Here is a 5343-nt window from a genome sequence, read left to right as displayed (position 1 = left end):
TATACTCCAGATCCATATGCAAAAGGGTTCAATCCTGCTGTACGATGCATGTACCACTCTAATGTCCAAGGACATAGCATTGAAGATTGTCGTTCTTTGAAAAAGGAAATCGAAAGAATGATTCAGGAAGGGACAATTGTGATCGACGACAGTGACAGGGAGCAGGCGAATCATCTTGAGAACTTGTTGATTGATGTTGATAATACTGAAGTTGGGGATGGTCTTGGCAATGTTGATATAGAGATCAATGGCTAAAATGTCATGCTTTGCAGTTGGAAAGACACTCCATTTTGGGTCAACCGGAGAGGATCTTTGATGGTCTATTTTGTTGTCATTTCCGCTGTTCGGATTATTAGGATTGTCATTTGGATTTGTCTTGTGTCAAACCTTCCTATCTTTCCATTTTGACATATAAGTTTGTTTAAGTTTTGTCGAGGCGGGGTTAGAATTTTATTCTGGTTGTTTTGTTTGTCTGGTCATTCAAACCATTTCACCGGTAATCTAATGCAAAATCCGGTCCTTTTTATTTCAAGTTTTGTTTAGTCCTTTTATCATTTTTTATTCAATACCGATTCTAGGGACATGACATGCGCACCCAATTTGGGCCTAGTCTTTAAAGTTAATCATAAAACCCCAGAAAGGCGATCAAACCATTTAAAGAAAATAAGGACGGTTTGAGATTATTTGGAGCCCGAGTCATGTGGAACTGGGGCAAGTTAAACACAAAGAAAACCGTTAAAGAAAGATTCGCCTAAATTGGCATGAGGGTCGTTCATAATAATGAGAATGAGAGTGTCGCCCAACGGTGTTTTAGAAGTGACAAATGAACAAACAGATGTTGAATATAATTGTCAAGTCCGGCACCATCGGAAGAGCTATAAATCTATGGTTTAATTGTGTTGTTTGCACTTGGCATGTGTTGAAGACTGGAATGACGAAGGCATTTTGTTCTGCTACCCAAACACTTTATCCTTCGTTACCCCTTTTGAGCCTTATTTATTTTTCTTTCATACCCCTCGTTCGGAATTAGTAGCAACGAAAAAAAGAGAAAGAAAGAAAACAACAAAACGAAAAAAGAGAAAAAAAGGGGAAAAAGAAAAGAAAAGAAAAATGATAAAAAGCAAAAAAAAAAAAGGAAAGTCAAAAGAAAAAGAGGAATTGGGAACTACGTTTGACCTGATTCCTCAAAGAGGATACGTAGGCGCTTCACGGCTCGGTCATAGTTTTGAAAAATGAAAAAAAATCAATTAAAATATCCCCAAGCAAGAAACTGGGGCAAAAGTTGCGTTTGTTGTAAATAAATCTAATTCCGAAGGTTGTAATTAATAACCCAAAATTAATGCATTTTTTGAGCCTTTTATACCCTTTCTTTCTAGCCCTATCCAAAACCCACATTACGGTCCAAAGAAAGACCTTCTGACCAGCCTTCAAAAGATGCCAAGTCAGACAAATGAAGAGTCTTACCGGCGAACATAACATTCTATTCCACAGCATAAGGGACTCTAATCTCCAGCAGAAAGAGTCATGCCGACGACACTCCAAATCCCCAGCTGGAAAATGATACAAATGAGAGAGTCTTATCGGTGAAAACCTTCACAGGCACCATAAGGCGATGAAAGCTGAGAGAAAACCAAAATGAGAGAGGCTTGATAGTGAAAACCCTTCGGGCACTGCAAGTCGAATAAGATTGGGAATCAGATGGGGAATCGCCAATTGAGGATCTTGAAAGATGATTGGCGGTAAAGGATAGGCCACATACGCATGTCATGGCCATTAGAGTCGGTATCTGCATTTGATAGGGTTTTTTATTTATAGTTTCTTTTGTTAAAGAGTCATGTTTCTTCCTTTGTCTTTTTATCCTGTTCCCTTTCATCTTTTTCCTTTCATAGAAAAATCCCCAATAGAGTATGTCTGGTCAGAACAGGTATGAAATGACTTCAAATAGGCCATCAGCTTTCCAAAATGAGATCTGACTAGTACATCCAAGTGGTATAGTCAGTAGGGAGCAAACGCGAGGCCAGTGTCAAGAAACATATCCCCAGCAAAGGGAATTGACAAAAGGATTGACAAGCGTCAAGAGGGATATCCTTGCCAAAACCAAGGTTATAAACCTCAAAGCAAGGAGAGCAGTGAGCATGATTTGGCGAAATCAATGCTAGACTAAAAGGTCGGGGAAAATGCCAGTTTCCAAGCTATGCCACAAAAGAAGAGGGATATCCCCCAGCAGGAAGGGATTATCCCTAGCACATAATATCATCCCCAACAAGTTGTGCAACGCAAAGCAAGGAAGGAAAAAAGGAAAAGCCATCCCATTGGGAGTATCACAACCAACCACCATGTTTTAAACTAACAATTTTGTTTGATTTGAAACAGGTAAGGGAAATGGCATTGAGGCAGAAACGCATGCCACAAGGGATATTATCAAACTGGGGCAGAAAATTTTCCTTCCATTTAGAAAATTTTCTGGAAGTCAGGTACCCCCAGCTGATAACATTTTACCCCCCAACAGGTAAGTAATCAAGGGAGGTATTCTTTGAAGGGAGAAGCTATGCAAAAACAAAACAAAAATAAAAAAGGGAATAGAAAAAAAAAAAAGAATAATAATAAAAATGGGGAAGGTAGAAAAGGAAAATTCATCCCAATCCCCAGCAAGTATTCGAGGTAAGACATTTTCAAGTCTTAAGGATATTTCGGGTTCATCCGCCCTCAAATAGGATATGTTGGGTTCGTCCGCCCTCAAATAGGATATGTCGGGTTCGTCCGCCCTCAAATAGGATATGTCGGGTTCATCCGCCCTCAAATAGGATCTGTCGGGTTCATCCGCCCTCAAATAGGATATGTCGGGTTCATCCGCCCTCAAATAGGATCTGTCGGGTTCATCCGCCCTCAAATAGGATCTGTCGGGTTCATCCGCCCTCAAATAGGATCTGTCGGGTTCATCCGCCCTCAAATAGGATCTGTCGGGTTCATCCGCCCTCAAATAGGATCTGTCGGGTTCATCCGCCCTCAAATAGGATATGTCGGGTTCATCCGCCCTCAAATAGGATATGTCGGGTTCATCCGCCCTCAAATAGGATCTGTCGGGTTCATCCGCCCTCAAATAGGATCTGTCGGGTTCATCCGCCCTCAAATAGGATCTGTCGGGTTCATCCGCCCTCAAATAGGATATGTCGGGTTCATCCGCCCTCAAATAGGATATGTTGGGTTCATCCGCCCTCAAATAGGATATGTCGGGTTCATCCGCCCTCAAATAGGATCTGTTGGGTTCATCCGCCCTCAAATAGGATCTGTTGGTTTCAGTCTTTTTATTTCAGGTTTTACCAGGCGCCCACCTGTATAATGAGAGGAATACATTCAGTCTTTACTTTTAAGTGTTGAAACCAGGCGTCCACCTGTATAATGAGAGGAATACATTCAGTCTTTACTTTTAAGTGTTGAAACCAGGCGCCCACCTGTATAATGAGAGGCATAAATTCAGTCTTTACTTTTAAGTGTTGAAACCAGGCGCCCACCTGTATAATGAGAGGAATACATTCAGTCTTTACTTTTAAGTGTTGAAGCCAGGCGCCCATCTGTATAATGAGAGGCATAAATTCAGTCTTTACTTTTAAGTGTTGAAACCAGGCGCCCACCTGTATAATGAGAGGAATACATTCAGTCTTTACTTTTAAGTGTTGAAACCAGGCGCCCACCTGTATAATGAGAGGAATACATTCAGTCTTTACTTTTAAGTGTTGAAGCCAGGCGCCCATCTGTATAATGAGAGGCATAAATTCAGTCTTTACTTTTCAAGTGTTGAAATCGGGAGCCCGCCCAGATAACAGAGGCATACATTCCACGTTTTTACCCATAGGAGATGCATTTCCTCCTAAGTTCAGTTTTACCATAGGAGACGCACTTCCTAAATTCAGTTCTACCAATAGGAGACGCACTTCCTAAATCCATTCACCAATAGGAGACGCACTTCCTAAGTTAATTTCACCGATAGGAGACGCACTTCCTAAGTTTAATTCACCAATAGGAGACGCACTTCCTAAGCAAGTTTCACCAATAGGAGACGCACTTCCTAAACAAGTTTCACCAATAGGAGACGCACTTCCTAAGCAAGTTTCACCAATAGGAGACGCACTTCCTAAGCAAGTTTCACCAGTAGGAGACGCACTTCCTAAGTTTCAGTTTCACCAGTAGGAGACGCACTTCCTAAGCAAGTTTTATCAGTAGGAGACGCACTTCCTAAGATAAGTTTCACCAGTAGGAGACGCACTTCCTAAGCAAGTTTCACCAATAGGAGACGCACTTCCTAAGCAAGTTTCACCAATAGGAGACGCACTTCCTAAACAAGTTTCACCAATAGGAGACGCACTTCCTAAGTTTATTTCACCAATAGGAGACGCACTTCCTAGTTTCAGTTTCACCAATAGGAGACGCACTTCCTAAGTTTCAGTTTCACCAGTAGGAGACGCACTTCCTAAGCAAGTTTTATCAGTAGGAGACGCACTTCCTAAGATAAGTTTCACCAGTAGGAGACGCACTTCCTAAGCAAGTTTCACCAATAGGAGACGCACTTCCTAAGCAAGTTTCACCAATAGGAGACGCACTTCCTAAACAAGTTTCACCAATAGGAGACGCACTTCCTAAGTTTATTTCACCAATAGGAGACGCACTTCCTAGTTTCAGTTTCACCAATAGGAGACGCACTTCCTAAGTTTCAGTTTCACCAGTAGGAGACGCACTTCCTAAGCAAGTTTCATCAATAGGAGACGCACTTCCTAAGTTCAAGTTTCACCAATAGGAGACGCACTTCCTAAGCAAGTTTCATCAATAGGAGACGCACTTCCTAAGTTATTTTCACCATAGGAGACGCACTTCCTAAAGCAAGTTTCACCAATAGGAGACGCACTTCCTATGTTCAAGTTTCACCATAGGAGACGCACTTCCTAAAGCAAGTTTCACCAATAGGAGACGCACTTCCTAAGCAAGTTTCATCAATAGGAGACGCACTTCCTAAGTTATTTTCACCATAGGAGACGCACTTCCTAAAGCAAGTTTCACCAATAGGAGACGCACTTCCTATGTTCAAGTTTCACCATAGGAGACGCACTTCCTAAAGCAAGTTTCACCAATAGGAGACGCACTTCCTAAGTTCATTTCACCCATAGGAGACGCACTTCCTAAGTCAGTTTCACCATAGGAGGCGCACTTCCTAAAGTTCAGTTTCACCATAGGAGACGCACTTCCTAAGCAAGTTTTACCAGTAGGAGACGCACTTCCTAAGATAAGTTTCACCAGTAGGAGACGCACTTCCTAAGTTCAGTTTCACCAATAGGAGACGCACTTCCTAAA

Source organism: Nicotiana tabacum, chromosome 11 (genome assembly GCF_000715075.1).
Source record: "Nicotiana tabacum cultivar K326 chromosome 11, ASM71507v2, whole genome shotgun sequence".
In the NCBI taxonomy this organism is placed as follows: Eukaryota; Viridiplantae; Streptophyta; class Magnoliopsida; order Solanales; family Solanaceae; genus Nicotiana; species Nicotiana tabacum.
Note: the sequence above shows the minus strand (reverse complement) of the source record.